The sequence below is a fragment of the Protopterus annectens genome, chromosome 8.part0, assembly GCF_019279795.1.
Source record: "Protopterus annectens isolate FY-2018-M chromosome 8.part0, PAN1.0, whole genome shotgun sequence".
NCBI lineage: Eukaryota > Metazoa > Chordata > Ceratodontiformes > Protopteridae > Protopterus > Protopterus annectens.
This window is the reverse complement of record NC_056741.1, coordinates 1,099,412,605-1,099,430,407: the sequence shown is the minus strand read 5'-3', so window position 1 is coordinate 1,099,430,407 and position 17,803 is coordinate 1,099,412,605. Positions and strand designations below refer to the sequence as shown.

Here is a 17,803-nt window from a genome sequence, read left to right as displayed (position 1 = left end):
CTCATCTCCTCCTATCCTGTTAGTAACTGAACCTCATCTGCCTCTAACTTTGGCATATTTAATTCTTCCATAAACATTTCCATTTGTACCTTTTCCTTGATTTCCTTATTTCTCTGCTTTATACAGACTTTCACAGAAATTCCGAAATATGTCTAGTACCTCTGCAGGATCTTATGTTATCTTCCTTGTTATAGGCTTTGTAAACTTGGCGACAGCACTTTTTACTTTTTGTTGCCTGAGTAGTTGTGCTAAAAGCTTTTGTGCTCTAGAGTTAGTATCAAAAAATAGTTGCTTAACATCAATCTTTCTAAACTCATGCATGTTAGCAAGGCAATCCCTTATTTTCTGTGCAACATTTTGCAGTTGCTCCTCATGTTGTTCTGTGAGATTCCCTCCTATTCTGCAATGCTTTAACATTTGTCAGTCTTTCTAAATAATTCTTATTTCTTAATGACCTCTCTGTATCTACACCCTATTTTTAAACTCCACCTTAATTTTATTGCACTCCTTAGCTGTATTTTTAGAAGAAATTTCTATCTTCTCTAATATCTCCTGAATAATTTCCACTACCCAATCCTTAAATTCTTCTCTTTTCAACAGATAGGTGGGAAAGTGCCAGTATCTCATTTTTATTTTATTACCCTGTGTTTTTAATTTAGTTGTTGCTGGTGTTTGATCTGAAATGGTTACTGGGTGTGTATCGAGATTTTCAATTAAATGCATGTGTTCCTGTGAAATGTAAATTCTGTCTAGCCTAGCCCAATTTTTATATCTTAGAGAATAATATGTAAATTCACTCTGAACTCACAGTACTGAATTCATATCTTCTCTGCCAAGTATTTTTTATTTACTTTATTTATTTGACATTTGTTAACCGGGTTAGTCTGACTGAGCAGAGCCCCTTTTCAACAGAGACCCGAGGAGAAAAGCCCTGTATTAGATTACTTAAATATTCATTTACATATACAGTTGTTGCAAAAGAAAAAGTAATGCAATGAAAAACTAACATTATCTGTACATAACTAGTTCAGTTTTTGCATAAGAAACACATTCTGTAGAAAAATAAAGTACAAGTAACTCAGAGATTTGTCATCAGGGATAAAATGGGCATATACATAAATGTTGTAGAAAACAGAGTGATCAGTTTTAAGTATAGTTGTAAGAGAAAGAAGAAATATTGAATTAGCCCAAAGTGTATTATGTGGAGAAGATTACTAAGATATATGATTGAAGCTAGTTGTTGTTGTTTGTCTTTCGGCTTTTCTGGTTAGGGGTCGCCACAGCGGAACTCCGGTCCGCTAATGATTGGCAGTTGGTTTTTATGGTGTCGAGTTGCCAGCCCGACGCCCAGCCTTCAATGAAGGCACGCCCATTCAACGCATGTCTTTCGAACGCCCACTCGACCGCAGGGAGGACATGCAGACTCCACACAGAAAGCACTCCCAACCCAAGCCGAGAATCGAACAGGAGAACCTCTTGCTGTGAGGCAACAACGCCACTGCGGAAGACTTAAAGCTAGTATAGAATAGAAATGAAAAAAATAGTGGAAACAGTAAGTGGAGTAAGAACTAGAAGGAAAGAGAACCGTTAGGGAGCCAGTGACAGGACAAGTATGCTAATATCTGAGAGGCAGTTTTCATAAGTTTCTTGAAAAATCTACACACCTTTGTTATATTTTTCCCCCAGACACATCGTCATGGCTGCAGATCAAATCCAGTCCCCACTTATAAGTAATATTCCTTGCTGAAAGCTGATTATTTCTCCCAGAATTTTCTTAAGCTCCATTATATTAGTTTTAGTTGGAATATAAATACATGCCAGTGTAATCCCTCCTCCCTTGCCAGTAGTTCCCTTACCACTACAAATCTACTATTATTACCTTTTTCATCTTTTTCTATTGGAGCTCCTCTTGCAAGTAATATAAGTTCTCTTTGCCTTTGTCCCAGGTATTCTGCTGAATAACCACCCTGAAAACATTTCTTTATCAAATTCACATGTTCAGTTCTTTCCAAGTCTCTCTCCTGTAGCATAGCTATTTGCACTCTACATTTTAATATAGTTCACTACTCTTTCTTTTTTGTGTTTATCTTAGAGACCATTGACATGTAAAGACATTACGGAAACCATCATTGCATTAAAAAGTTTATTCCCACCTTTTATGTGCAGCACCTTTTTTAAGTGGCTGGTTCCAGCTTTTGTGTTGCATACACAGTGTTGTGCTAGTTACTTATAAAAGTAGTAAGTTACTATTACTAGTTACTTTTCAGTGAAGATAATATATTACTAATACTTATTACTTTTCTAAAAAAGTAATATACTACTATTACTAGTTACTAAGTAAAGTAACAAGTTACTCTTGAGTTACTTTTACATAAGTATAGTTTATCAATTGTTAAATTACATGTCACATTACAATTCACCAATATCACTCAGTAAACACAATCTCTGTAGAAGTAAAAGCCATCCAAATAATTCCATATTAAATTACACATCTGTATCTAATGAAGAGGTTGCTACTGACAAAACAACTTTACATTTCAATGTTTCATCTACAAATTCAGTGCCTCCTGCACTTGAAGAATTAATTGCCTGTTACATTAAAAGAAATTAGTAAGCTGGTAATACTGCAATAGGAAACAAGTTCATAGTTACTAGGCATCTCACACAAAGGAGGACACACTCAGGAGTGTAGAATCCCTATCCCCCTTAAAATGCACCAAATAATCAGCAATCGAAAGGGCACTGCAATATCAGCACTCCTCCTACATGGTGTGGAAGTATAGTCCACAGCTTTCTGCACCAAAGGCAATTATGCTACTAACACTGCTTTTATATTCTACAGCACAAACAGTGACTGCCATTTGCTAAACAAAACAGTTACCTGCACATTGAAAACAGACTTAGTATTAGCAACAGTAAACCTGTCTTTCATTGAAACTCACAATTTCATGAAATGAAATGAAACTCATAATCTCTTAAAAATGCACTGAAACTCATAATTCTGGGAAAATGTACTAAAACTCAAACTTAGTCACGTCAGCAGTCTGGAAGTTGATGTAGAGGATTCAGGATCTTGTGTCCAGTCTCCACTGAAGCTCAGTTCCTTCAGCAGTCTGGTAGTCCATGTACAGGGTTCAGGCTGTTGTCTCCTATAACCAGTAGGGTCAAGCCTGATCAAGTTAATTGACTAATCTGCCCCCTCTTCAACTAGGGCATTACCATAGCTCCATACCTCTCAACCTCTTAGTATAAGAAATCTGAACAAAGTGTAAAATAATGGGACAAAGGCCCCAAAATAGGGACAGATTTTAAATATTGCTGTTATAGACTTAGAAATTTGCTAAAATAACATTTGCCTTGGCATGCATTTTCTAAAAGAAATGGAAACTCAAATGTTTGACATTATTTAATTATTTCAGTCCTCAGTTATTTGCCGGAAAACCACAAATGTTAAGGAATAATCCAAAATATCAGGCAAACATCTAGACAGTTGAGAGGTATGTATACCCCTCAACCTCTCAGTGCAAGAAATCTGGACAAAGTCTGAAATAATGGGGATACAATGGCCCAAAATGGGGATACATTTTAAATATTGCTTTTTTAACATAGAAAGTTGCTACAATAGCAGGATTTGTCTTGGTATGTATTTTCTGAAGGATATGAAGTCTGAATCTCATATATGTCATTATTTAGTGACTTCGGTCCTCCAGGATTTGCCAGAAAACTGCACATTTTGACAATCCAACCAAAGCTATGAGGCTAAGTCTGGACAGTTCACACACACACACACACACACACACACACACACACACACACACACACACACACACACACCTATTCGCTCACATAGTAACACACACACACACATGCACTTTCTCTCTCATACAAACAGAAAGGATAGTTTAAATTACATACACATACATACACACGCACTTTCTCTCTCATACAGAAATTAATGGAACCACTAATTTAAACTATATATATATATATATATATATATATATATATATATACACACACACACATATACACATGCATTTACACACGCTCACTTTCTTGCTTACCTTCTCTTACCATGGAGTAGAGATGCCGTGGGTATTTTTTGTCCTGCAAAGTCTTACATACAAAAAAGTCTCAATTTGGGCATTTGAAAAGCTAGCAGCATCAAGTAGTGTAAATAGTTGTGTAACAACCTTTTACTGCTAGAGGCAGGTTCAAAGCAAAAAAATAAGAAGGGATAAAAGTCTCATAACAGGGAGACATTTTAAATAACAGTTTTACTGAATTTAAAATATTACCGAATAAGAAGAGATGAATTAGCCGAATAGGTGTTGGTCATTGTGCGTCATTGTGTACAGCTGTCCACCTTTTACAATCAACAATTTTAAGACAGTGTACAATTCTAAGGCAAAATCAGAAGCCCTAAAGTAGTACGCTGATAATAAAATTGGCAACCATTCATACAAAGTCCTATATTATAAACTGTACCTCTAAAACTTACAAGAGAAAATTATTCCCAGTCTTATAACATGCCTTGGCAGTGCTGTCTCAGCCAGCCTCTAGTAGCTATTATGTTCGATTCATAGTGCTTGTGACCAATACATTGAGAGATAGTTTGGGTTGTTTCTTTGAATGTAGTGGTGGGGATATTAGATAGAATCAGGTGACTGGGAGTTCTAGCCTGGCATTCAGGAAGTTAGGAGGCATGTATCATTGTTGACATGTAGGGCCGTTTTCACCATATGGAGGTAAATATGAAAATGGACAATTGGTATTAACTTTATTTTATTACTTGAGGATAGTGTCTCCTTGGGGGTCAATTCTTTTGGAGATGCAATGGGACTTTCATTTCTAGGCATATACATAGTGATAAGAGGTCCCCAGTAATGTTTTGGGAGCTAAAGATTGACATACTATCTGTAAAGGTGCAGCATTTTGCTTTAAGTATGCAAAAAACAATGGTGTATTGCAAGGAGGTGTCCTTAAGGATGCACAGTTCTAGCTAATGCAGGGTTGTGTATTACAAAGAGCAGTGTATCATACAGTAAACCTGGAAGGGGGCAGAAACACTCGGCAGCAAAGACCCCCTTTTTTTTGGTCACTCATTATCTGTCCCGGCAGGTCTCCCGACCTGTGATTTTGCAAAGTAATGCAAAAGTAACTAGTTACTAAAAAAGTAATATATTACTATTACTTCATTACTGTTTTGAAAAAGTAATGTGTTATATTACTAGTTACACAAAATTGTATTATGTTACAGTAACATGTTACTTTTGTAATGAGTTACTCCCATCACTGTGCATACATACACTGTTTGGCAGGTTGATCTTTTATACAGTTGATCTGAAGTAGGATATTCATTTGTCTGCAACCTGTGGGTTATGGATCCGATATCGGATCCGAACCGGCATGGTTTTCCAGCTATGGATCCAAGCTCTCAGCTCCTCCCCTCACCCATAATGCCCTGCTCTACCCTCATGACCTCAGATCTCGTTTGCCGCGCTGGTGACTGGATTTGGGTTCTTTGCTCTCAGCTAAGTGCTAGTATATTTACCTGTTAAAACAGAAAGTTTTAAATTTTTTGTGTATTTTTGTGTGAAAGTTTAGGTTTCCCTCATTAATAGTTTTAGTTTGAGTTAAATTAATTAATTTTTTTCCCTCCGCTGCGTAGAGTGTGTGTGTAGGCCTGTGTGTCTTTTCTTTTAAGTTACTTTAGTAGCTTGTAGATTATGGCTGATCAGCCTAAATCTATCTTTTCAGCTCGAGTGTGGCCATAAGCTCTCACCGCTGATGGCCACACTCGTGTGTTAAGTGTCTCGGGTTGAACACCTCACATCTGGCTGTTCCATATGTGCAGGGTTCAACCCCAGGGCACTGAGGAGCGGAGGTCCAAGCTTGTCTTGGCGGGTCTTTACCGCCAGACTCGGCTCCGCCTCCGCTCCTTCGGGACTACTGTGGCTACAGTTGTTCCCCTGTGGCACCCTCCTGCTCCTGGGACTCAACCTCCCGCTTCTGGAGAGGAGAGGGATGCTGCTAAAGGACCGGAGGGAGAAGCACCTGGCGGGCCGAGACCTCTGTTTCGCCCCGCCAGCCAAGCTGGCTTCTCCCCGTCGGCTCGGTCTCCTCCTTCGGCTCCGTCCCCTGTGTGCTTTCACCGGGTCCTGAGGAGGAGGAGACCCGATCTCCGCGAGGCTATCGAGGAGGCACTCCAGGCCTACCTCGGTAGCCTCGTCGAGATCTACACATAGCCTTTCTGATGCTGATCTGGACCGGATGATGAGAAGGTTCATCCAGGCCCAGATGCAGATGGGAGTGCTCTTGCCTCCCCTCGGGGAGCTCAACACCCTTTTAAGCCTATTGCTCCTTCTCCGACCCGCTATCCGGGTTCGAGCAGCTGGAGCCGAGCAGCGGAGCCGGGGTGGGTCGGCCGATAGTACTTGGTACCGGATCCGACCCTGCCCTCGAAAGCGTCGGACCCGACCTCTCGGAGCCTGGATCCGAGCTTTGGATCCGGGGATCAGTGCTCTTCGGCGCCGTCTGTGTCGGAGTACTGTCCTTCGGATCCGAGTGCTTCGCGCTCCGTCCACTCTCGGATCCGAGGGATTGTCGGATCCTTTGGTCGAGGTCGGCTCCTTCGCTTTTGATGTAGTGGAGAGGGCTCTGTTGAGGGTCTCCGGACCCCGGCACTTGTTCCAGCTCCCTCTGCACTGGGCCAGGCTTCCACCATCCGCCCTGGGACAGCCCGCTTGTGCCCCAAGTGGCTCCTATGGACAAATTGCTGCGAGGACTCCTCTGACAGCCCCCAGAGGAGGTCCCAAAGGAGGCACATTGACTCCCGAGTCTCTCACAGAAGACACGGACTTGGAGGAAGGGAAGGCTCCCCACGGTCACCCCGAGGATGTCTCCTTTGGAGACATCATGGAAATGCTCCGTATAAGGGGTGGTCTGCCCCAAGTCTTCCTCGGACGAGTCCGTGTTCTTGGAGGCATTTGAAACGGGCCCGTCTACCTCTTGGGTGTCCTCTGCCGACCCCTGGTGGACCTTATTACCACCAGGGCGTGGAAGGAACCGGACACCGTGGAGCCAATTCCCAAAAGACCGGATAGGATCCTTAGTCCGCCATCCGACCGGACCCATTGGAGTAAGGGGCCTCCGGTAGATGCCATGTTGACGGGCGGCCACAAAGAGGGAACTGGCTCAGGAGAGTCCTCAGTCCACCCACCGAGCAAGGAGTCTCGGATGATGGACCGCTTGGGAAGCGGATGTTCAGTTGGCGACCTTCTCGGTAAGGGCGCTGAACTATTTGGCACATGTTATTCGGATGCAGCGAGATCTTATTAAGGAATACGCTGCATCCCCTGAGTCCATTTCGGAGGAGGACAGAGTTCTGCACTCCACCCGTATGGCCACTCTTAGGTCAGTTACAAATACTTCGCTACTCTCCCATGCAACGGAGGGCGCTAGAGCTGCGGGACAGGACTGGTCACTAGACGCCAGGCCTGGCTCCGCGATTTTTCTGAGCCCTTCAAAGCGCCGCGAATGCCCCTTTGATGGTTCTGCTCTGTTTGGCAAGACCGCTCGCGACGCTGACCCAGAGCGAAAGGACGGAAGACGCTGTCTGCCGTCGAATCCGCTTCTCTGCACCCCAGAGGCCCTATTCTAGGAACCAAAAGGGTCAGAAGAAGATGTGGTTCGAAGTCGCAGCAGTCCCAGCCTGCTCGGACAACCAGTCCTTCCGTGGCAGAGGAGGACAGGGAGGACACCGCCCTAGAGGCAGAGGGGCTCCCAGAAACTTCGGGTCCAGGGAACCTTTCTCTGAACGGCCCGCAGCAACCCTGAGGGTTGCCCGACTGCTCTACTCTGGAGGCAGTCGGGGACGCGGGGCACCTAGCGGCATGGGAGTCCATAACATCGGACCGCTGGGTTCTCCAAATCATATCCAGGGATATCGCATTTCTTCACTTCACCTTCCAAAGTTGAAGTCCCTCCCACACGACCCACCCGGTCAACGGGAGGCCGCTTTGTCAGACATTGGCCATCTGCTAAAGAAAGGAGCCATCCAGCCCGTCCCCAGACCAGATCGGATCAGGGTTCTACTCCAGATTCTTTTAGTGCCAAAAAGACGGGGAACTAAGACCAATCCTAGACCTCTCTCTTGAATCTGGCAGTCCCCAAAGAAAAATTCGAATGGTCACTCTGCAATCTATTCTCCCCTTCTGGGAGAAAATCACTGGATGTGCTCGATAGATCTCAAGGACGCGACTACCACATCCTGATGGACAGGCGCTCCAGGAGGTTTCTCCGCTTCGGCTGGGAGCCAGTCACTACCAGTTCGGGTCCTTCCCTTTGGTCTCACCACAGCCCCCAGGGTGTTCACCAAAGTACTAGCAGTGGTAGCGGCCCACCTGAGGCTTCAGGGGTGCAGGTCTTTCCCTACCTGGACGACTGGCTTCTTACCGCCCCAACAAGGCATCTACTTCTATTGGCGAGACTCCTTTCTCCATCTTGCTCCCTTTCTGGGCATCACAATAAATACAAAAGTCCAACCTGGCCCACACAGCTCTTAGATTTTATAGGGGCCAGGCTAGACACAAGGAGTTTACGAGCCTTCCTCACTGCGGACAGAGTTCTAAATCTGCAGCTCCAGGTGCGGGCCATTCTCCATTCAAGTTCTGTTCCAGCGGAGTTGGTCCTGAGGGCTCTAGGGTCCATGGCATCGGCTATAGCACTTCTTCCTCTTGCCAGGCTCAATATGCATTCTACAGTGGACGCTCTTAGTACAGTGGTCATACCTTGCTCTCCCCATGCATCATCCCATAGCGATCAGCAAGGCTTGCAAGCGATCCCTCTTGTGGTGGCTCCACTCCCGGATCTCCACAAAGGCCCATTTTGTGCTTCTCCCCTCTCGCCACGGTGACCACGGACGCCTCCCGCCTCGGGTGGGGGCACTGGCCGGACCGTCCAAGGCACGTGGAACGATTCAGAGACCTTACTGCATATCAATGTTCTAGAGATGAGAGCAGTGCTCTTTGCGTTGCTAGCACTTCAGGACTTTCTTCCCTTGGGAACAATTGCGATTCAATCGGACAACATGTCTGTTGTCTGGTACATCAAGAAGCAAGGGGGCACAAGGTCTAACCGTCTTTGTCGAGAGGGCATGAGAGTTTGGGAATGGGCAATCTCCACCAATCGGTTTCTAATAGCAACGCACATTCCGGTCGGTCCAACATCCTAGCGGACAAGCTCAGTCGCACCATTCTGACCCCACGGTGGTCTCTCAATTGTCAAGTAGCGAACGCATATTCGCACAGTGGGGAACCCTTCATGCGATCTTTTGCTTCTCCCTCAAACACCAAGTGCGACAGTTTTTGCTCTAATACCTCCTCCGGAGGTACCCCAAGAGACGCTCTGGTGCATGCTTGGCCACCCGGTCTTCTGTATGCCTATCCACCCTTGCCTCTGATGCTGCAAGTTCTTCAGAAAGCCTCTCGGTGGGTTGCAGAATGATTCTCATTGCTCCATTCTGGCCTCGACAGATCTGGTTCCCCTTCCTAAGGTCTCACTCGGTGAATCCTCCTTGGATTCTAGATCCCATCCCGGATCTGATATCCCATCCATCCTGCATTCCTCCTCCGAACCTGGACAACCTGAAGCTGACCGCTTGGCTGCTCCAGTTCCACTCTTGATAAGGACTCCGGTATTTCTTCACCTGTAAAGGCTATTTTGGTGGCGGCTCATAAACCATCCACTAGAAAGGTTTACGAAGCAAATGGAAACGCTTTCTCTGTGTGGGCGGAGCGGCAAGGCCTGAATCCCTTCACGGTTCCTCTCCCTTTAGTGCTTGACTTTCTAACCACTCTCTTTAACGATGGTGCCAGCAGTTCCACAGTCAAAGTTCAACTGGCGGCAATTTCTCACTATCACATTGGCCATGACTCTAATCCTCTTATGTCAGCCAAATTGTGTAAAATATTTCTTAAAGGTACTTTTCTTCTCAGGCCCCTATAAAACAAGCAGTTCCTCCTTGGGACCTTTCTTTAGTCCTACAGGCCTTGACCGCTCCTCCTTCGAGCCAGCTGCTACGGTGGATCTCAAATTCTTGTCCTACAAGACAGCCTTTTTGGTAGCCATTACATCAGCCAAGAGAGTTTCTGAACTTCAAGCTTTATCAACTAAACCTCCTTACTTGGTATTTCATCCGGACCGTGTCTCCCTCAGGACCAACCCGTCCTTTCTTCCTAAAATCGCTTCTGAAGCAAACATCAATCAATCCATTAACCTCCCTGTTTTCTTCCCTAAATATGAAAACAAAGGTGAATATAAGCTACATTCACTAGATGTTCACAGGCAACTTAGATTTTATCTGAACAGGACAGCTGGTCATAGGCAATCCGACCAGCTGTTTATTTCCTTTGCAAAATTCAATTTGGGCAAGCCAATCTCTAAAGTTTCTCTGTCCCGCTGGATTTCACAGTGCATTTTATTGGCTTATCAAGCTTCAGGAAGGCCCGCACTGGAGGGTGTTCATGCCCATTCAACCCGGTCAGTATCTACCTCGGCAGCCTTCAAGGCTAGGATTCCTCTAGATGATATTTGTGCAGCAGCCACGTGGGCTTCATCTCATCGTTTATTTCCCACTATTAGTTGGATCTTGCATCTAGGGGTATAGCATCCTTTTGCTCCGCGGTGCTCGAATATCCTTCCATGATGGCCCAAGATTTAGGTAGCTGGGGACTCTGTCCCACAGGTTGCAGACAAATGAATATCCTACTTCAGATTTAGAAGTTATGTACTCACCATAACGTTCCATCTGAGTAGGTGTATTCATTTGTCTGCAACCATCCCGCCTCCTATCCCCTGGCCTTTCAGTTTCCTGCATATTCTTTGTTACCCTTTTTAGGGTATTGTTGCTTTGGCAAACTCGATCTGAGGTCATGAGGGTAGAGCAGGGCATTATGGGTGAGGGGAGGAGCTGAGAGCTTGGATCCATAGCTGGAAAACCATGCCGGTTCGGATCCGATATCGGATCCATAACCCACAGGTTGCAGACAAATGAATACACCTACTCAGATGGAACGTTATGGTGAGTACATAACTTCTAATTTCATGTCATATCCGTTTGAGCCTATGTCACATTTTACAAAACTCTTTGTTATATTGAAAGCCCTAAGCAAAAAAAAAAAACAAATACACCCTGATTACCCCCCTAAAATCTATTAACTTAATACTAACATACAAAACTATGTACATCTTCAAGTATTGATGTTTTACCTTCCTAACAGGAATACATGTCCCAAACTGACAGCCACACTGTAACAGTCTTGGGTTAACCTGAAAGATAGGTTAATCATTCTAAGATGCATGGTATAGCCTGTGGTTCTAAGTACTGTCTGTTTTTTGTCTTATCTTTATAGCTCTCAGCTAGGGAAACACTTGAATACTTTAAGAAAACATTGTTTTCTAGCAATTTCTCTTTATCACATTGTCTCCATGGAGACATGATGACCAGATACAAAATTGCTACTAAAAGCATACATTTATTTGCTAAGAAAAAGCTTTATACTATTCAGTGTTCTTTTTCATTTACTTGCTTTCTCTTAAAACTTGTTACTAGATCAAGCTAAGGTCCTTAATCCAGTCATTTCCCTATGCAAGAATGAGAAAAAGTGCATCAGTTTTTCGTCTGTCATGCTTTTTTGACCAGACTTTTCTTCTGTTTTATATCGCAGTACCTACATTTCTTAAAACTGAACAAGGAGAAAGGGAGAGAAAAAAATGGAGCACCTGTTTACATTAGTATTCCCCATCACATGTAAAAAAAATAACTGAGAAAATGTTATTTTTAGCACGCAAAGAAAATCATGTTAAGAAAAAAAATTGTTTTACTTACACTTAACTTTCTCCCTCCTCTTCCCCTCTCATAACTATTTTTTCTGAATTTTAATGAAATGAAGTAAGGGTATATGTTTTGGAGTCCCCTACAAGTTTAACCAAGTCAAAAAAGTCCAATATTTCCAGATTTTCTTATTCTTTCACGTTTCACAAATGTCATTATTGCTTTGTAATCTCAAATTTGTCAGTTTCCAAGTTACTGGTTTTACCTGTTCATCTCCTTCTCTCAAATCTTGTCTCTGCTTCATTTCCAACGTACTCTCAAGTCTTCTAGTTAACTCTTGTGCTTTTTTCCTTCTGTCAAGCATTTTCAGTTGAAACATTGGAAAAAGTTTCATTTGCACAGTCTCTCTCTGTGGTCTTTATTGCCAGAAGACTAAGAAGCAGAATCTCCTTTTGTTTCACAGCTCACTTTTTGTTGGACAAACTTTTGTATTTCCTCCTTAGCATTTACTGCATCAAAAAATGAATCTGAAGTAGTTAGCTTCATTTGTTCATCAACCTATGGGTTATCGGATCCATATCAGATCCGAACCGGCAGTTTCCAGCAGCTCCATGCTCGTCCCCCTTACCCATAACTCCCTGCCATCCCTTCCTGACCTCAGATCTAGTTTGCCGTGGTTTGGACAACAGCTTGATCTTGAGCGTCTGAGTTTTTCAGAGTCTTGAGAGAAAAATCCTTCCTTTTTTCTTTAAACCTTCTAAAGTTTGAGTGATTTTTGAGAGTTGGAACTAGTTTTAGTTTTAGAGAGTTCCCACGGGTTTTGCGTTCCCTCCCCCTTGAATTTTAGAGTGTTAGGGTGTGTTTGTTGTGTGTGTGGTCTTGGGACCTAGTGCTTGTGCTTTTAGTTAAATGTTGGAGGCTTCCAAGACATTCTTTTCTAAATGTACCGAGTGTGGCCATAAGCTTTCCCCTGGCTGATGGCCACACTCGGTGCATTTTATGCCTTGGCGTTGAACACCTTTCTTCTGGCTGTACTATTTGTGCAGCGTTCAACCCCAGGGCTATCAGGGACCAGAGGTCAAAGCTGATCCTGATGGGACTTCTGCCCCCGGACTAAGCTCCGTCCTCCGGCCCTTCTGTGGTTCCTGCCGCAGTTGCGGCAGCATCCACGGACCCTTCCCTTCCTCTGGCAGGGACTCAACCTCCCTCTTTGGGCCAGGAGGAAAGGGAAGCTAAGAGGGAGAAGCGCCGCGAGGAACGCAAGCGGCGGTCCGAGGCCTCTGCTTCGGCCCTGCCGGCCAAGCGGGTCTCTCTCCTCGGGACGGCCGGGCCTTCTCCTTCTCGGCCCCGTTCTCCCTGCTTTTCGCCAGGGCCGGAGGAGGAGGAGACCCGATCTCCCTAGAGGTCATCGAGGCAGCACTCCCGTCCCACCTTGGTGGCCTCTTCCAGGTCGACCAGAGGCCTGACGGATGCAGACTTGGACCGGATGATGAGAAGGTTCCTCCAGGCCCAGCTGCAGATGGGAGTGCTCCTGTCCCCCCCCCCCTCCGGGGGGGAGCTCGACCCCTTTTTTCGCCTCGATAGCTCTTTCCCCGACCCGCTTCCCAGGCTCGGGGTCTTGGGAGCCGAGTAGTGTCGGAGCCGGGGGATTATCGGCATCGGTAGTCTCTGGTACTTCGGCGCCGACAGTACCCTATAGCCTGTCAGGTCCCTTTTCTATGGATCTTAGCTCTCGGAGCCGAGAGCTGAGCTTCAGATCCGAGGCAGTCAGTGTGCTTTCGGCTCCGAGTAGGTCAGAGCATACCGGCCCTTCGGATCCGGTGGCTTCGGCCCCGATCTGCCCGTCGGATCCGAGGGAGTCGGCTCTTGGATCCTAGGGAGAGCGGCTCTCCTTCGGCATTCGACGTGGTAGAGAGGGTTCTGTTGATGGAATCCAGGCCCCCGCCTCAGCTACGGCTCCACCCTGCACGCCCTCACAGATGGGTCCGACTTCCATCACCCGGCCCCAGAGACAGCCTGCTCAAACGTCCCAGGTAGTTCCGTTGTTGGAACAAGATTTGGCTGGTGAGGCCTTTTCAGACAGTCCCCCTGAGGAGGTCCCTCACAAGTGCAAGTGCAAAAGGAGGCACTTGGACTCCCCCGAGTCCTTGACTGAGGACATGGACTTGGAGGAAGGGGAAGACTCCCCAAGATCGCCTTCCGAAGACATCTCATTTGGAGACATCATGGAGATGCTCAGGATCGGGGGGTGGTCTGCCCCAAAGCCTTCCTTGGACGAGTCCATGTTCCTGGAGGCGTTTGAAGCAGGCCCGTCTACCTCTTGGGTGTCCCCTCCGGCCGATCCCCTGGTAGATCTGATCACTACCAGGGCTTGGAAGGAGCTGGACACTGTGGAGCCTGTCCCTAAGAGGCCTGACAGACTTCTCAGCCCGCCTTCGGACAGGTCTCATTGGAGCAAGGGAACCCCTGTAAATGCCATGTTGGTGGTGGCAGCCACTAAGAGGGAACTGGCCCAAGAGAGTCCCTCGGTCCATCCCCCTGACAAGGAGTTCCGGGCGATGGACCGTTTGGGGAAAAGGATGTTTGTTTCAGCCACCTTTTCCATAAGGTTGCTGAACTACATGGTACATGTCATACGGCTCCAGCGGGATCTTATCAAAGAATATGCCGGGTCGCCCCCAGAGTCCATGTCGGCAGAGGACAAACAGGTGTACTCTACCCGAATGGCCACTCTCAGGTCGATTCCCAATACCTCTATGCGGCTGCTGTCCCATGCTATGGAGGGGGCCGCTAGAGCTAGCGGAGCAGGCGTTGTACTAAGGCGACAGGCCTGGCTCCGCCACTGTGATTTCGCGGAACCCTTCAAGGCGTCATTTGCTAATGCCCCGTTTGATGGTTCTGCTCTTTTTGGCAAGACTATGCACGATAATAGTCCAGAGCGAGAAAAACGGGAAGACGTTGTCTGCCGTCGGACTCCGCTTCTCTGCTCCCCAAAGGTCCTTCTCGAAGAACCAAAATGGACAGAAGAAGATGTGGTTCCGAAAGTCTCAGCAATCCCGTTTTGCTCCAGACTCCCCGTCCTTCAGAGGCAGAGGAGGATAGGGTGGACGCCGCCCTAGAGGCAGAGGGGGGCCCGAAGAACTGTGGGTCCAGAGAACCTTTCTCTCATCAGCCCACGGAGCAACCCAGAGGGGTTACCCGACTACTCCACTCTGGAGGCAGTTGGGGGGCGTTTCTCGAAGCACCTAGCAGCCTGGGAGTCCATCACGACAGACCACTGGGTGCTTCGGATAATATCCAGAGGCTACATGATTCGTTTTTCCATCCCCCTCTCAGACCCAGATTCCTCCCCAATGTCCCACCCGATCAGAGGGAGGCTGCAGCTACAGAAATTCGGCAGCTGCTAGAAAAAGGAGCGATCCAGCACGTCCCCCCAGACCAGTACGGATTGGGCTTTTACTCCAGGTTCTTCTTGGTGCCAAAAAAGACGGGGGACTTGAGGCCAATCCTCAACTTATCTGTATTGAACCTGCCAATAGCCAAAGAAAAGTTCCGGATGGTCACTCTTCAATCCATTCTCCCCCTTTTGCAGGAGAACGACTGGATGTGCTCCATAGACCTCAAGGATGCGTACTACCACATCTTAATGGACAGACGATCCAAGAGGTTTCTCCGCTTCCGGCTAGGAGCCAGTCACTATCAGTTCAGGGTCCTCCCCTTTGGTCTCACCACAGCCCCCAGGGTGTTCACCAAGGTTTTAGCGGTAGTAGCAGCCCACCCGGGACTCCAGGGAATTCAGGTCTTTCCGTACCTGGACGACTGGCTCCTGACCGCCCCCCACACGGCATCTACTCTGCACAGCCAGGAACTTCTTCCTTCGCTTAGCTCCCTGGCGGGGGATCACGATTCATGCTGGGAAGTCCTCCCTGCTCCCGACTCAGGTCATAGATTTTATCGGAGCCAGGGTAGACACAAACCAGCTCTTAGTTTTCTTAACTCCGGACCGGTTGCGATCCCTAAAACTACATGTGCAGGCCATTCTTCATTGTCCGACCCCTCCGGCGGAACTGGTCCTGAGGGCCCTAGGCTCGATGGCTGCTACCATCAATCTCCTTCCCATGGCGCGCCTAAATATGAGAATTCTGCAATGGACACTCCAAGTCCAATGGTCCTTAATATGTTTTCCCCTAAACCATCTTATCCCTCTCAGCAGTGCCCTCCAAAAGGGGCGCCTCTTTTCTATGTCCCCTCCCGTAGCCACGGTGACCATGGACGTCTCTCTCCTTGGGTGGGAGGGGCATTGTTGCGGCAGGACCGTCCAAGGCACGTGGAACCAGACGGAGACCTCACTGCATATCAATGTCCTGGAGATGAGGGCAGTGCTGTTAGCGTTGCAAGCACTTCAGAGCCTTCTTCCCGTCAGGACGATTGCAATCCAGACAGACAGCCTGTCTGTCGTTTGGTATATCAACAAACAAGGGGGAACCAGGTCCTATCCACTTTGTCGAGAGGCCATGAGAGTTCGGGAATGAGCGATTTCCACCAACCGCTTTCTCGTAGCGATGCACATTCCGGGTCGGCCCAACATCCTAGTGGACAGACTCGCACTATCCTCTCCCCGTACGAGTGGTCTCTGAATCCCAATGTAGCGAAGCAGATATTCTCCAAATGGGGCCAACCTTGTTGCGATCTTTTTGCCTCTCCTTCAAACATGAAGTGCGACACCTACTTCACTGTAATTCCCCCACCCGGGGAATCACCAAGAGACGCTCTGGTGCATGCTTGGCCTCCCGGTCTTCTTTATGCTTATCCGCCCCTTCCCTTGATGCTCAAATTTCTGCAGAAAGCCAGACGGTTGGGGTGCACGATAATCCTCATTGCCCCATACTGGCCTCGTCAGACATGGTTCCCTTATCTGTGGTCTCATCTATTGAATCCCCCCTGGATTCTAGATCCCTGTCCGGATCTGATATCTCACCCCCTGGGCCTACCAATCCAGATCTTGGACAACCTCAAGCTCACAGCTTGGTTGATCCAGTTCCACTGTTAGTTTGGACTCCCGGTATCTCTTCCCAGGTCAAAGCGATCCTAGTGGCGGCCCACAAGCCGTCTACTAGGAAGGTTTATCGTAGCAAATGGAAATGTTTTTCTATTTGGACTGAACATCAGAACCTGGATCTTTTCACAGCTCCATTATCAGCTGTCCTGGATTTTCTGTTGGGACTGTTTGATAAAAGTGCTATCTCTTCCACAGTCAAAGTACAGTTGGCGGCTATCGCTCATTACCACGTTTGATGTGATCTTGGTCCTCTGACTTCATCCAGATTATGTAAGGCCTTTTTAAAAGGCACCTTCCTACTAAGGCCTCCAGTCAAAGAATTGATCCCTCCATGGGACTTATCTCTGGTGCTCCAGGCCTTAACAGCTCCCCCCTTTGAGCCTGTTGCCTTGGTAGATCTCAAGTTCTTGTCCTGGAAAACGGCCTTTCTTGTTGCTATCACATCGGCAAAAAGGGTTTCGGAACTTCAAGCCCTTTGTGCCAAGCCTCCGTACTTGATTTTCCACAAGGATAGGGTATTCCTCAGGACCAATCCCTCCTTTCTCCCAAAAATTGCTTCCGAAGCTAATATTAATCAGTCCATTAATTTGCCAGTCTTCTTCCCTAATTACCAAAATAAGGGCAAATCCATATTGCACTCTTTGGATGTACATAGACAGTTGAGATTTTACCTGCACAGGACAACCGGTTATAGACGTTCAGATCCATTATTTGTGTCCTTTGCTAGATCCAGTCTGGGGAAAGCTGTTTCTAAAGTCACACTATCCAGGTGGACTTCTCAGTGTTTTCTCAGTGTATTCTCTTGGCTTATGAGAGTTCTGGCAGGCCTGCTCCTCAGGGAGTCCATGCCCATTCAACTTGGTCTGTTTCTACCTCTGCTGCTTTTCGAGCTAGAGTTTCGTTGGATG

General features: G+C 46.8%; 1 protein-coding gene across 43 annotated transcripts in view; it reads left to right on the top strand.

The window, feature by feature from the left end:
- LOC122809254 (titin-like) overlaps positions 1 to 17,803 on the top strand; it is a 3,339,665-nt gene that overhangs the window by 1,794,900 nt on the left and 1,526,962 nt on the right. The gene's annotated exons all lie outside the window — the stretch shown is intronic.